This window comes from Mytilus edulis, chromosome 11 (genome assembly GCF_963676685.1).
Source record: "Mytilus edulis chromosome 11, xbMytEdul2.2, whole genome shotgun sequence".
Lineage (NCBI taxonomy): Eukaryota > Metazoa > Mollusca > Bivalvia > Mytilida > Mytilidae > Mytilus > Mytilus edulis.
Window position 1 is genome coordinate 17,707,902 of NC_092354.1, and position 17,753 is coordinate 17,725,654.

Genomic DNA, 17,753 nt, shown 5'->3' on the forward strand with positions numbered 1-17,753 from the left:
TTGTGTTAATTCATTTTCAAAATCGCATTTAAAGTTTTAAAATTCTAGAGATTAATGTTAAGAAGAATTGAAGATAGCCAAAAGGAGTTTTCGTATTAATTAAACCTAGTTTTACTTTCTACTACAACATTCAATGATATGAAAATGATTGCTTTGGTGCAGCAAAGTTAACGACATTTTAATTAATGATATTCCTACAGCACTACCATATTGAATATATATCTAGATATTACAGATAGTGTGCGCTTTATTATTATTGCAAGATGTTCTAATAATAATTCTTATATTCACCATTCAGTATTTAAAGAGCTATGGGTAGCCTTGTTGCTCGTACACCAAATTAAATTACGCTACATCATTGGTTTAATTCCATCAGTAAGTTTCAAACCAATTAAAGTTTTTGTGAACACGTTTGAATAATTGAACGGCGAATGTATATGTCAGATCTGTTTTGTACGATTTGAAAGCAAACTTAAGCTCTTATATATCAATATGCCAGTGATGTGTTATAACGCGGTTTGTACATATATAATTACATGAGCTACATGACATATGTCATATGTGCAGCAGAATCTTTAATCTCCTGATATATCTGAGATCACTTCCGGTTTTTGATGGGGTTTATGTTTACAATCTAGTTTTTATGTTGTGTCAGACTTTTTTCGACCTATGAGTCTTTATATTCCTTTGGTATATTTCACCTTTCTTTTCAATATAAACTGATAAAATATTTCATCTCTTTCCAAATTTTTTGGTTTGTGGCAAAATTATCTTTTTATTTGATCTTCTAGTAGTACATATTAGTCTGAAACGGCCATTTGATCTGAACAATTATACATTATTCTGTTATTTGTTTAGTGTTTCACTCAATTTACAGACTTATCTAATGCTGACTGTTCAGTGGTTGTTTACATGTTCAGATTACCAACATAAATCTGAATGGTATGAAAAGCTACTGAACAAAACTGAATTCACTGCAAGCGATTCGTCGGAACAATACTGAATTTACCACAATCACTTTATCTCAAACTTGACTGGAAGACTGAGATCGTCTTCATAATTCATTGTTCAGAATTTTCAGATGATATTAAGATAAGTTTTAGACAAATGTCGTTAAAAGTAGCGCCAACATTTTTTGGTCAACAGTAATAGACGAACAGTATAAGGTTTACGGCATGCAGTTGGAAGTTATCTCATTAGTCGATGTGGAACTGACAACTCCATTGCAATCATAAACAAACGACGACGAAGACAGACAAAATATTTTTTTTCCTTACAATTTAACACTATAATAAGGTATGTGGAAATCTTGATTCAGGATATTTTTTATTTGTCATCTACATGACCACAAGTTTTTTTCTTCATCAAATTGAGAATGCGAATAATTTTAAGAAAAAAAAACATACATCCCCAATTCTTATTTTTAAATTAAATATACGTTTCTCTAAACAGAAAACGGAAGACTGCGCAACATGATTCCAATCATAACTTGTCTATCTTTATTATACTTTATGTAAATTGACATCAGACGTTATTTTTTTTCTCGTTTTCATACTTATGATTCTTATTAGTGACAATACGAAAACGAAGACAAATACTTACCACAAAACACTAAATAGAAAACGGAAGTCTAATCAATAATCAGCATTTGTCTATCTTTATCATACTTTGTATAACTTGACATCAGATGTCATTTTTTTCTCGTATTCATACTTATATTTCTAATTAGTGACAATACGAAGTCAAAGGAGATCTGTGTAAACTTGTAATGCTTATATTTATTTCTAATTCCCATTGGTATGTAGATTATTTACAATAATACTATTTCAATCATATTTGTCTGGTACTCTGTAACCATTTCTCTTGATGAGACATCACGTGACTCTCTTGATGAGACAGCACGTGACTCTCTTGATAAAACATCACGTGACAGACGTTTTCAGAATGTCACTTCGTATGAGGTGATAGTAATTATGTTTTGTCACAAGAGAGAGACAAGCCTATTCTGATTTCCAACAAAAGGCATCATCTTTATATATCAATCAGTGATACCATTTATAACAGAGTCTAACGTTATTTCAATTGACTTGATGCGTATCACAAGACGGTTATTTTCTATGTATACATAATATCGTCATGCATAGAAAATATTAGAATTAATATTTGTTTGTACTTTTGTATCTTCTCATCTATTCGCAAAACCATAATAATTGAATGTTTTATAGGCATGCAATCAGTTTTGTTTTTCTATGGTTGGCCTACTTTGTATGCCTATAAATAAGTGATCATTTGGAGTGATTTCCTAGATGGTGACAAGTGTACAAGTTTTCTGGCATTTTTTAAGAGTCTTTAGAATATAAGAATCCTTTTGGTTGCTTTTCCCGTTACTGGTGCAAACACTATGATATCATGATTGAATAACATTGGTTTTACTCAGAGGGATTTACAACGAAGTTATTTGAAAAATAACTTAAGGTACTTTTACCCGGGGTACAAAATTGCCTAATTATTTTGGACGGTTTGGTTTTTTAAATGTTTAATTTTAACTACGTTTTGCAACTGACACTGATAAGTCTCTTGAGAACGAATCGCGCGTCTGGTTAACCAATTAAAAGGTATGGTGATTGTCTTTGAAAAAATGTAAGGGGAAATAATCGTTGCATTGCCTAACCATACCAACAAGCAACTTGTTAATAATTTCAAATAAAAATATGTTAACGTCTTAAGTCCTGATTATCAATTTTGCGTAAGATTGTCACAACAAATTTCAAGTATGAGCCATAATTGTCAATTTGAATATGATAGGATTACAACCTATTTCGTCATCTTTTAAAAAAAGGACTGTATCTAGTTTTAGAATAATAAATTAAGAAATCTAATATGACGTGCTTTTTTCGCTTTGTGAACAAACCCATTCTCTAAATCTAATAAAATTTGTTTGCACATGCGTATAATGACTTCTGCAGAATAATGAATTTTATCAAATTATCATGCACTTAATATATTTCCTTAACTTTAAAACACTTTCAAACTCTTAAATGGTGCACATTATGTTACTAATTCATTTAGTATGACTGTAATGTGTTGCATTCTCAAATTGAAATATTTGACCTAGATACAACAGCCGTTCATGCTGGCTGTTCAAACACCTTCCTCTTGAAAATCACAGCGCCAACCGTTTGCTTCTTTACAAACACAAAAGATAGGTTCATTGAATAGCATACACAAACTCTATTACATTTGCTGTTATTTTAGCCCTCATTATCGCTCGGGCAAAAATTGTCACGAATACAATGCCTACCAATGTTAAACTACAATAAAGTATAGCTTACATCAATTAAATCTTAAACAAAAGTACATTTTTATGTATAATAATCACTTTTTGTAATTGTTTTTGTTAAACAAGTATTGATATGATCAACAATTTTTTTAAAATATATTGGTTGATGACATTTCAGGTGATATTCAAAAAACATCTCATGTAAAACAAAATGTCAATTATTCCCCCAACAGTGTGAAATAACACCGCGTTTGATTAGCTGGCTACAAAAGTCAATTCTTCGCCGCACAGTGTGACGTAATTAAACACCATATCTGAATGACTGGGTTATAATGAAGTTGTCAGCATTCAGTAGCGTAACAAAATATTATCCCTTATTCTGACAGCATGTTGTAGGGAATATGGTATAATTTTTCCATTCATAGAACACAACATTTTCTGAACTTGCTTCTTTGAAGAAAATAAATTTGTGAAATACAAAATTTTTCTACATTTTTTTCAAATAGACGTCAAATAGTGACACGATTTTCTTCTTTATGAGTATGGTAATAGAATCCATAGCAACCGTCATTATACGTCATTAACGTGAATATATTTTAGTCTCATGTCTTTCAAACTTAATATTCTAACTATTCAAACTATTAGTAGTGTTATTCGTCAATCCTTGTTTGTCTATTCTTATAAAAGGCGAATGGAGCAACATAATGGGTGAAACTGTGGTATGGAAGCCAATGAGACGATCTATTACAAAGAAGATATTGTATGGAAGCCAATGAGACGATATATTATGAAGAAGATTGACATGGTAGCCAATGAGACGATCTATTACAAAGAAGATATTGTATGGCAGCCAATGAGACGATATATTACGAAGAAGATGTGACATGGTAGCCAATGAGACGAGTTATTATAAAGAAGATCTGGCTTGGTAGCCAATGAGAGGATATGTTATAAAGAAGATGTGGCATGGTAGCCGATGAGACGTTATATTATAAAGAAGATCTGGCTTGGTAGCCAATGAGACGGTATATTATAAAGAAGATGTGGCATGTAAGCCAATGAGACGATGTATTATAAAGAAGATATGGCATGGTAGTGAAGTAAAAAAAATACTTGTCTGAAGAGGTGCTTTTGTCCTTATTTTTTTATCCTTATTTTTGTAGAGCATTTTTCACTATTCTTAATTAATTTTGCAAATTTTTCTACATTTTGTTCTCTCATTTATTCGCTATTCATAATCAGTATTTACTATTTCCTCTATTCTTCACTGTTATCCTTTTACATGCTTTATGCCCCGTATTTTCTAGTCTGTTGACCGTGTCCATCTCTTCCCGTATTGTTATTTAGTGGTTGTATATCATGTTTGTATTTTTTTATTTATATATATATATCATGGTGTTAGCCGTCACCTCATTTGAATTATTTTACGTTCATGTTTTGTCATTTTAGGACTTGTATATCTGGTTATGCAGAATGTGTTTTACTCAATGTTAAATTCCGTACAGTGATCCATAGTTTCAAACTTCTATATTATTTAATTATATATTCTTTCAGATATCATATACACTTACCTTACCAACAAGTCAGTAAGGGTTCAGTGGAACCCAGTATCTCGCCTAAATTTGCTGTTTAGTCGCAGGCTCGACAAAAATGAGCAAAAATATAAAAATGTTCCTCTAGATACTATCTTTTTATTGTAAGAAGCTACTGTCCAAGTTTGGTAAATATCTAGGATACCTTATGAATCTAATAAATGTTTTAAAAACTTTAACTGCAGACTGTATGTTATGTTAACTGGACGAGAAACTAATACATTTGTAAGTAAAATATAGACAAACAGGAACGAAATTTTAACATTGTTTTTTATTCTAGGTACTAGCTTTTGGTCATAAACGAACATCTGTCCAGGTTTGGTACAAATCCAGGATAGTTTAAGAAAGTTATTCAAATTTAAAAAAAACTTTAACCACACAGTGAATGTAATGTTTCCTAGCAGAACAAACTACGCCCATTTATAAGTATAATACGGAAAAACAAGATTATTTTTTTTTTACAAAATTTACTTCTTGATACTATCTTATAATCATAAACAAGCCAGGATAGCTTAATAAAGTTATTAATTTTTTCAAAAACAATTAACCACAGACTAAATGAAATGTTTCCTGGCAGAAAAAAACTACGTACATTTATAAGTAAAATACGGAAAAAAGCATAAATTTTTACAAAATTTATTTCTGGATACTATCTCATGATCATAAGCAAGTTTCTGTCCATGTTTTGTAGAAATCCAGGATAGTTTAAGAAAGTTATTAAAATTTCAAAAACTGTAACCACAGAGTTAATATTTGAGGACGCCGCCGACGACGCCGACGAAGGAATGAAGGATCGCTATGTCTCGCTTTTGGACAAAATCCGAAAGCTTGACAAAAAGCAAACATCATGTTACGTCTATGAAAAGAAATTTAACTCATAAAAATACTTTAGATTGCAAAGAAGAAAATCTTCCTGAACAGTCTGAATATTTCTTAGTTTTTACACCAATAATCTATAACGCCTAATCCTTTAGGAACCAACCTTCACATAATACCAATTTGCAAGAGTTACCGTGTATATTTGGAGGAAATAGTGAACTCAACCTGTCTTTTATGAAAACCCAATACTGTTTGAATGCATGTGTGTATCTTACAGAAGATGGAATGGAATTTATCCCATATTGCATGGTAACTTGTAAAAAAAGCAATAACTCAAAAGTGAATTCTTCTACTCAAACTATTATAATATTCATCATTTATTAGCATGCAATAAAGGACAGATTCACTAGAACAATAACTTCTCTCTGTGAAACTTTCTATAGAAATAATGAGATATGGTATGATTGTGAACGAGGCAATAGCAAAACAGCGTTCAAATGACATTACCATATGGATATAAGCAAAGATAGTAATTTTACCGCCTTCAATATTGAGAAAAATCAATACAATATAGTCAACTATAAAATGGCCTGATACAATTAATGTCCTTAACATTATTTCTTTTATATTTCTTCACATGCTTCACACCTTTTACATTAAATCTGTGTTCAGGACTCATCATTGGTTTGTCTACAAAAGAAAGGAAAAATTAAAATCATATTAATTTTTAGTCACAAACAAGGCATGAAAACAAATTCTTTGAAAGAAATGATCATAGAGATATATTGTATAAATTATTGTCCAGGAGCAAACTAAATCCCGCCTTTGGTTGCGATATTTTCTCGCTGTGTTGAAGACCAAAAGGTGGCATTGGTATTTTTCCTGCTTGTTTGTCGGATTGTTGTCTCTTTGACATATTCCGTTTCCTTTTTCGATTCAAATCATGCATTTGAGTTTCTCAATGTTGAAGGCCATACAGTTGCCTATAATTGCTCTCATCCACTTCGTTTGAACTTGGGTGGATAGTTATTTCATTTGTATTCATAAAGCATTTCCTTTTTTGTATACTTTTGAAATTTTGGTAATTGTATCTTCCATTTTTAGTTTACATTATCACCTCTTAATCATGTTGATGTCCACCCTTGGTTATTTATGTCATTAGGTTAGCCAGTTGCTGCTTCAATAAAACCTCCTCCTATTGATCATGTTGATGCTGAATCTATTGTTTTACTGTCTATTGTTTTGCAGAATATCGAATTATCAGGCAGTGTGTTTCTCATGGCATGGTTGTGTACAACATTTAAAGAATTACAGATTTAGATTGCCATGTGGTACTTAACTGACACTTTATTCTTTTATGAAGTTTTTGTGTGTTAAAAAAAATCCTTTTTCATAGTGGAAAATATATATTTTTTCTATTTTAAGTAGATCGGTCAAAACTTTGTTTACTAACTATATTTTTAGATTGTGAAATATAGTGAACGTGTCCCATTTCTTATCTATATTGCATAAGCTAAATGCATTAACTTTTCTTTTATAAAATCGAATATAGAACATTTTGACCTTTGGTGTATGTACAAGATGGTATTTTCTAGATACACTTTGACTGTTCTTCTTCTACTTTTGGTTTTTGCTTGCGTTCCCTCCTTTGAGGAGTGTGTTCATCAGTGTGTATCCCCCTTTGTTTTGTTTACCCATCTCAAGATGCAGAATCCCTTACGCAGATAGATACAACAAATCAATACAGATTAACAAAAAAAATGCCATATATTTTTTAAATTTTACTCGTTTCAATAGAACGGGCATGCATGAAAGAACATAACTACTCAATAACTATAGGTTGCATTGAAATTTATGTTGCAGTTTGTGTTGTTATATTTTCTTACCAAGGTTGGATGTACTGTTATGTTCCTTCGTGACCGTAGAATCCATGCTGTCTGATGTTTTCCCTGAACTTTATTTCGTCACACAAAAATAATGTAAATAGCTTTAAACAACAATCGAAACACTCAGGCTTTTCAATATAATTATTAACTGTTTGGTTTTTCGCCTTGGACATTATCTTTAAAAGCAAGCTAAAAAGCAGATACTTTTCCGCTTGTCATTAATTACCGTTTTCATATTATTTGTTATCCAGCCGTAATTACGCTACCATATATAATTTGATATGCGCATGCACTATAAATCACATATTAATGTCAATCGGCAACTTTAACAATGTTTAAAACGGGTAAATCCGGCGATCTTCTATTGCTAGATCGAGAAACGGAATCAGCCGAATAAGCGGCGAGTGATAGTATTAATTAGATGTTTTTCAATTTGATGTCGATTCCAAACATGATATATGGATCATATTTTACACCAAATAACACGTCAAACGATATGTCATAGTGTACCCTTATTGAAGCTTTACCACCTCCTCTCTTGTTCTCGTGGAAGACATACTGAGATGCCGTTCTCTTCGGAATATCCTCTTGAGTTCTAGTCGGAAAGATCTACCAGATAGAATATATATAAAGAAATTCACACCATAATTACAATATGATATAACGGAGACAAACGATTGAAAGGGCATAAGAAAGAAAACCATCTCTATGTCCTGGTTCTCTAAAGTTACCTGCCATACAAATGATAATACCACCAGAGGGAGCATGGTTACGAGATATGTAAATGAGATGGCAAGTAACATTAACGTGGTTTTGTGAGATCGCTCGACCACAAGAGATCTCGTATTACCGGAAGCAGCCTTTCTCACTCGATGTATTTGGTAGATCACCATGCTATTACACACAAGTACCAGTATAAACGGTAATGTTAAAACAAGTGTAAACTGGTAAAAATAAATGTGTAGATTCAAGTACACTGAATGTGTGTCCATATCGCCTTCACAGTTACCACCAACATTTTTTATCATTATGAAACGGAATATTTGAGATATGCACATGAGAATAAAAATTGAAATGATCATCACAATGGCTCCAGTCTGCGTTCTCAATATTGTCTTCCTAAACGGCAAACACATCGCAACAACTCGCTCGGCTGCCATTCCTACAATAAGCCATGATGACATTAGATAACACACGTGCTCATAAAAGCTATAAATTTGACATGAGATGTCGCTGTAATTTGTAAAGACGCCATCTTTCTTTTTATCGTGCATGAGTTGATGAATTAATGTTATCTGTCGATTTATCAGACAGAGGCTGTCAAATATTGCTAAAGCACAGAGAAAGTGACTGTAGGATTTCTTGCGGAGAGATTTTGTATTCATGAGTAAAAATGACATTATATTCCCGCCAATTCCAATAAGAACGATAATCGGTGTCACTATTTGCTGGGTCCACCATCCCCATCGTTCTGGCTGGCGACCTACAAAATCCAAAATTGAGAAATACAAATGTATGATCAATATCTATTCATATAAAATGAACAAAAATCCGTCCATTCAGTAGTCTTAAATTTTTTAACTATTTTTTTCTCATTTTGTTTACATAAAATATGCCTATTTGTCTCTATTTCTTACAACATTTACCCTTTATTCACTATTCGTTATATTTTTTTCTATTTCTTTCACCACTTATAAATTATCTGTACTATTGGTTCTTTGTTCACTATTTTAAATAATAACCATTGGCCTGTTCGATGAAGGAACGAAGTGCTTAATTCGTATCTTTGTTACATATTAGTTTTTGATGAACATATACAATTGTGAATAAGGCAAATAATCACAATGAACTGAAACAGCTTTCCCTTTGGTGGTTGAATCTGTATTTACTTTGCATTTACCTTGCATCTAATATATTATTGCGGTACTCCGTAGCCAGTATGTCTAGTTCACATGCTCTTAGTACAGATACTGTAGTATGTTCAAGATGTAATCAAGGATTTAGATATGCTAAAAACGAACAAGTTAAATTGAAGTGGTTAAGAATGTAAAATGAATAAAATAAAATTTCTTTCACACACAAAAAGAAGATCCATGCTCTAGGCACCTGTTGGCCAGTTAATGTTTTAATGCCGAATATTAATTTTCACATTCGTCACAACTCGGTTGTATCCGTACTTTCATCAAAGACGAAGAGTAGCGGATTCACCCGAAGATTACCGAGTGATAAGTTCCACATTCGTCACAACTCGGCAGTTTCTGTACTTTCATCTAAAAGGAAGAGTAACGGATTAACCCGAGGATTGCCGAGTGATTAGTTTCACATTCGTCACAACTCGACCGAATCCGTACCTTCATCTAAGACGAAGAGTAGCGGATTTACCCGAGGATTGCCGATTGATGAGTTTCTCTTACCTATGGCGTATAAAGTTCCATTTGTGAAGTTTGACTCCATTCTAAAATGAAAAATATGTAATTATTTTAATATGCACATAAACATTAAATATACGAGGTTTATTGACGAAAAAAATGTCAAATTGTCTGAACTTGCCATACGTCTTGTGAATATTGTTTTACGTACAGGTACCGATTGCTCAAAGACGAATGCTAAAATTTATAAAAATGGTGATAAAGTCATTTAAATGAAGAGTCCATTCTAGAGCCTCTTTTATTTAAATTACATCGGTCGGGATAGTCCCATCCCTACCCTCTTTTATTTAAATTACATCGGTTGCGACAGTCCCATCCCGATCCTCTTATATTTAAATTACATCGGTCGTGACAGCCCCATCCCGACCCTCTTTTAATTAAATTACATCGGTCGTGACAGCTTCATCCCGACCCTCTTTTATTTAAATTACATTGGTCTTGACAGCCCCATCTCGACCCTCTTTTATTTAAATTACAACGGTCGTGACAGCCCAATCCCGACCCTCTTTTTTTTAAATTACATCGGTCGTGACAGCACCATCCCGACCCTCTTTTATTAAAATTACATTGGTCGTGACAACAAATAAATTAGGCTGCGGACCAAACGAAGCAAGAAGACTTATATTGATTTAGCTTTCTTTGGTCATTACGAATCTGGTAAGAAATAATTAAATGCTGTCCTTGCTGAAAAGTTCTATTGTCTTAACGTACGTGAGCCAATAGAATTAATGCAAATCGATGCCAGCTGATATAATTACTTACGAAAGAATAATACGTATTCGAGTTTGCCGTTTTGTACCTTTGTATTTGCTATATTTTTAGAATTCTATTTGTGACATTCGTTTATAATTCACTTTATTTATAAGAATACAGAATGGAAACAAGAAATTCGTCAAAGAGACTACAACTCGAACAAATGGCAATGTTTGCCAAAACGTCCAGTGGCAAATATTTAATGCATGTTCAGAACAAGAGTCGAGAGTTGAGATATTCAAACTCTTCTTATCAGTATGACTTTAATGATTTATTCAATCGGTGCATTTATTTATATCAATATTTTTTTTAGTGCTGTCCATATATACATTTCAAGTAATAAGTAATATATAGATCATAAAGGGTTTTCTCTAATTTCTACTTCAATAAATTGTTCAAATTACATACAGGAGCAAAATTATTTGGTGGCCTCGGATACGTTTACTTTTTATTCTTTTAGGGCTTTATATAGGGCTTGTAGTCAGGAAGCAACCATTGAACTTTAAGCGCGAACAAATTTATTTGGTTCAAAATGTACGCTTTAAGCTATGAGGGGAATTAGCAATCACAATATTTTGTTTTGTCATCCGCTAGACCAGAATACTTTTTAATTAAAAATTTATTTTTTTAATTTAGAAAAAAAAACACACCCCATCTACCCCCCCCCCCCCCAACGCACACACACACACCTAGAAGTGAAATGGCAGTTCCCTCCCACAAACAAAAACAAAAATCGCCTGTGGTAACAGAGTCTCAGAATATGACTTGCATTATACTACAGTGGAGATCACTTATAACCTCTCATTAAATCTGTCAGAATCTGTCAGGGAAACTGTTCTATGACAGTACGTAGAACTGTCAGCCTGACACCTTTTAGTTAGTTCTAGCTAGAACAGTTCTAACCTAAGACTGATTTGGTCAGTTCTACCTAGAACTGATTTGGACAGTTCTACCTAGAATTGATCCTGACAGTTCTACCCTAGAACAGTGTTAGAACAGTTCTACGCTTAGAGCTGATTACAAATTCTTCGGCTAGAATTAATTGATTTATAAATTCTACTGCTAGAGTTGATTTATAAATTATACGGCTAGAATTGATGTATAAATTCTACGGCTAGAATTGATGTATAAATTCTACGGATAAACTATATTTATAAATTCTACGGCTAGAATTGATATATAAGTTTTAAGAACTCTTTGTCTAAATATAAAGGCTTCGGAAAATTAGAGATTAATATTATATAGAGTTTTGCTATTTTGCCGGTTTTATTTTAGATTTTTAATTGCCGGGCAAGAGAACATGTTTAACCCCGCCATATTCTGCATGTATGTTCCTGTTCCAAGTCAGAAGCCTGTTTTTCAGTGATTTTCTTTTGTTGATGTGTTACATAAATTATTTTATTTTCTTTCATTTTTTGTACATAAATCATTTTTTTTGTAAATTATGCCGTTAGTATTATGGGGGGGACGCATTATTATGTGAATTGTGTTACATTTGTCATTCTGGGAGTCAGGATGGCTCGTTATCACATAACAAAATTATCTGACCTCATAAACCAAATGTGATAACTTGTTCCCAATCCACAAATGTGATATCTGTTTACGAGTAGTTTTCATACCTCGGACGGACCTGTTTAACAAAAATATTTTGACCGCATCAATTTAAATTGAAATTATTTGCTCTTTCTTTCTGCAAATCTATTTGCCTCCAGTACTTCAGTTGTAATTTTAGGTCAAGAGGAACTGTAATATACAAGTTACAGCAATATTGGAAAACAATTTTGTTCGCATCAATTTATAGTGCCAGCATGCAGATCCAGCCATTTTAAAAAAGGGGGTGGTTCCCAACCCATAGTAAAGGGGGGGGGCGGATTCCAACTATATGCTCCCATTCAAATGCATTGATAGTAAAAAAGGGGGGTTCAAACCCCTGGACCCCCCCTCCCTGGATCCGCCAATGAGCATGTCCTCTTCTTATTCAAAATAATGAATTATAAACAAATATCAGTAGTTTTCATACTTCAGACTGAGTCGTGTAATAAAATCTTTTGACCGCATCAACCAAAACTTACCATATTTGCTTTTTTTATATATAAATCTATATAGATACACAGTAATTCAGTTATAATTTTAGGTCAAGAGGGACTGTAGTATATAAATAACTGCAATATTGGAAATCAATGACCACAATTTTTTTTCGCATCAATTGAGAGTGCCAGCATTTTCTATTTTTATTCAAAATATCGCATCAGAAACAAATATCAGTAGTTTTCATACCTCAGACTGACTCATGTAACAAAATTATTTGTCTGCAGCAATCAAAACTGACCATATTTGACAGCATCAACCAAAACTGACCATTTTTGACCGCATCAACCAAAACTGACCATATTTTAGAGAGTTCTACCCTAGAACTGATCCTGACAGTTCTACCTAGAACTGATTTAGTTAGTTCTACCTAGAACTGATTTAGTCAGTTCTACCTAGAACTGATTCTGACAGTTCTACTTAGAACAGTTCTAGTGTAGAACTGTTCTAGGTAGAACTGTTCTAGGACAGGTTAGAACAGTTCTATGACAGATTATTCTGACAGTTCTAATGAGAGGTTAGAAGTAATCTGCACTGTAGCATTAATGAAATATTATTCCTGTTACACTAGCGTCTTCAAAGAATCAGTGTTTCTTTTATTCAGTGCTTGATAAAAGTTATCTTTTAAGAACGTTTTGTTGTATTAACGGTCATTTGGGTTACCATAAATACTATATTTAATTACTATGGTGATGAGTTCATACAGGGTGACAATCTATTTCCTGAAGAGAGAAATATAGTGTCACATAACAGAAAATCACATGCATATTCTTTCTTTTAATTATTGGTTTGTGAGAAACAAATTATTTGTTATTGTATATTTTAACGATTGAAAGTGAAGACATGCTTGATGGGACAACTAATATAACAAAAAAATAGAATCGAAATCTAGGGAAAACAAATCATTTGTAAAACTTTGATCATCAACAACAAATCTAGTTACAAATGATAACAGATGTTCTTGAGGGTTGGGATTGGGGTTTTTCATATATATATTCGTTCTTAGACCATTTGTCCTTATATGATTTTGCCTGTTCTTAGTATTGCAAAGCACGCCATTGTGTTTAAGCCTCATCTACGATAGTAGAGGGGCATTATGTTTTCTGGTCTGTGCTTATGTCCGTCCGTTCGTCCGTTCAGGTTAAAGGTTTTGGTCAAGGTAGTTTTTGATGAAGCTGATGTCCAATCAACTTGAAACTTAGTACACTTGTTGTTTATGATATGATCTTTCTAATTTTAGAGAGCCAAATAAGACTTTTGACCCCAATTTCACGGTCCACCGAACATAGAAAATGAAAATGGGAGTTTCAGGTTAAAGTTTTTGACCAAGGCAGGTTTTGATGAAATTGAAGTCCAATCAACTTCAAACTTAGTACATATGTTTTCTTTAATATAATCTTTCTAATTTTAATGCTAAATTAGATTATTACCGAATTTCACGGTCCATGGACAATGGAAAAGGATAGTGAGGCATCCGTTTACTTTGGACACATTCTTGTTTTCTTTATTTTGTGTGTGTGTGTGTGTGTATATGGGGAAAGGGGGCTGGGATACTTTTCGTAATTTTTTTAGGCGGATATTAAAAATCTGACGTGGTGTGATTGCCAATGTTATAACTCTCAACAACAGACAAAATGGACACAGATATTAACAACTATAGGTCCCCGTACGGCCTTCAACAATTAAGCTACCTATAGATTTTCTAATTTAAACAAAACTCAAATCCTATTGCAAGACATATTTAAAGTTTTTTCGGAGAATTTTTCTCGTCTTGAACATCAACTGCATGAAATATTTGCCACTGAACGTAAAGCAAACACAATTTTTTTTAAAGTGTGTGTGTTGGAAAAAAGGGGGGTCCAACAATATATCCACATATAAATAAATGATGTCCAAAAAACAAGATGGGTGTGTCCTACTCCTAGACCACCACACCCTTTTGATCTCAGTTGTCGCATTGACAATCATACTACATGTATATTTTCTTTTTTAGTATTGAAAGGGTAAAAGATCTGTTAAAAAAAAGAAATAACCAGGTCATTGTAGATAAAAGCTTTCCTTGTTTACCCTAACGCATTAATGAGATATACGGCAAGACTGTTTTAAACATTAACATGATTAATGTATCCGATACAAAGTTTAACTTAGTTATTAAATAATTTATTGATAAACTCGCATGCAGCACAAAATATGTCTTATTATTCCACAAGGGTATCGTTTTTACCAGTCTCTCGTTATCGGTCTCGTGCCAGTCTCGTGCTGGTACTTATATTGCATATATCGTTATCATCAAATCTCGTGCGAGTTCTTGGATTGCAAACCGCAGTAAATGTATTAAGATGTTTAAAAAGAAAGAATTTACATTTCTTAACCTTCTAAATTTTACAGTACTGTTGCACTGTGATTTTTCCTACAGAGAATGGAACATTAAAACAAATTTGCAACCCTTCTTTCAACTTTAATCGTAGTACAATGCACTGGAAGCTATAATAGTAAGAAGATAAGATGTGATTGCCAATGAGACAATGTTTTAGAAGAGACGATATGACACAAACATTAACAAAAATAATCCGTATGACCGTCAACAATAAGCGAAAACCATACCAAATAGTGAGCTACAACAAGACCTCGAAATAAAAATGTTCAACAATTCAAATGACGAAACTAACAGCCAATTCAGCTAGCAAAAATTAAAACAAAAATATTCTGCATTTTTATTTAACACTCAACACTCATCTTTTTGTGTGTTTTTTTAAGAGAGGTTCATGTTTAATTTTAAACTACATGAAAAACAAGTATTTATAAAGTAATAGATAAATGTAGCATGTGTAGGGTGACTTAAAAACTCCTCCTATCTTCAAGAGAGCCGTGAGGTAGTGGTTAATGCATCGAATTACTGTCACAACGGTTCCTGGTTCTATTCCCGATTGGGATGAAAATTTCAAGGACTGAATTTTCGGCTCTTCCTTGACATCATTTGCGAGTATGGTCTTGAGGAAACGATGAGAGTTCGTCGGAAGGGGACGATAAATGGCTGACCCGTGTTAAGAGAGAGCCATATATCTTGCATGTTAAAGACACCCTTGTAGATTTCGAAAAAGAGCAGGCTAATGCAGCTACAAGGCAGCACTCGCACCCGCAAAGTGGAAAGGGATTAATATAAATTGCAAAACGTGTTTCTCAATCCACTATCCTCCGTCAGTTATTGCTATAATGCACATTGCAATCAAAGTTAACACACTTATGTAAAAATAATATAATTTTCAGGTGTTTTCGATCAATTGTTCCTGTCTTGTCTCAATAAGTTTAAAAACACATCAAGTTTTAATTGCTTAAGATTTTTATCAAAATAGGGCTTATATTTGAAATTTTACATAATTCAAGAGATAACAATCAAGGTTGAAAATGATCGTATACTTTAAAATAGATATCAAACCAATTTATTTCTAATAGTTTGACAGAAAAGAGGATTCGAACAAACATTGACTTTTCAGTAGAGTTTTAAAAAAAGCAATCAATGGCAAATTAGACAGATCAAAAGATTGTTCAACCCAGCGTCAAAGAAGAATGTATATAAGATTGAATAACTGGAAATAACACTTTATAATATAAATTTTAAGAAGGTATGAGAAGGCAATTTTGCTTGCCATGCCACGAAATAGAAGTTCTTTCCCCCCTTTTCTTTTAATCTGAAAATAATAAAGTATTATTGATCTATTTAATAACAACATGCATAAAGAACAGACAGTCTATACAATTTATTCCGTTAGGAATATATTTATACTGTAGCATTTATTCCAGTGGAAATAATATTCCATTAGCAATAATATTCCAGTGGAAATAATATTCCAATAACAATAATATTCCAGTGGAAATAATATTCCAATAGCAATAATATTCCTTGTGGAGATAATATTCCAGAATATTTATTCTATTTTGAACTGATATCAAACCGTGACCCCTCCTCTTCGTTGAATTTGAAAATTAAAAAAATACCACAAATCTACTAAATTACAACATCCCAGTGCATGGCGTAGCAATACCTTTAATAAATGCTTCCGCATAGATGGAATAACAGCTTTCGAACTTCCGACGTATTTGTCGCAGTTTACCGGTTTCAAGCTATCTTACGTAACATGCTTTGTTGAAATTTTAGACTATAAGCTTTAAGCAAATTGTCTAGCTCACGATTCGTATTAACATGTGACAGTATCAAGCAATCTCGGAAAGATATCTTGGATAACGTTTTCGAAGAGTAACGGGTAACGATTTTTTATCCATCTACATTCTGATATTGCGTCATGATATAGAGCGATCTCGGAAGTATATCTTGGATAATGTGACCGAAGAGTAAATCGTTTTTTATCCATTTATATCTGATTCCGCGTCATAATAAAGGGCGATCTCGGAAGTATATCTTGAAAAATGTGTCCGAAGATTAGAACTTTATTATTTTTCAATTTAAATTCTGATTCCGCGTCACCAAATTGAGCGATCTCGGAAATATATCTTGGATAATGTGTCCGGAGATTAAAACGATTCTTATTTTCCCCTTTAAACTCCCCGTCATAATAATGGACGATCTTAGGAGAATATTTTGGATAATGTGTCAGAGGAGTAAACATTCTTGTTTTTTTCCACTTATAGTCTGGTTCCCTGTCAAACGATCTCAGAAATACATCTGACGATTTAAGATTTCGTTTTTTACATTGAAACCCCTAGTCATAACAATGACATATCTTGAAATTAGTCTTCGATAACTGTATCTGAAGATAAAAACTTTATTATAGTTTTCTGTTATATTGCTTTCGATCTAGCAAGATCTGAATAACAATTTGCAATTTACGCCCGACACTTGAAATTTTAGTTGTAAAAATCTAAATACTTACCCTTTTTTTCAAAGAAA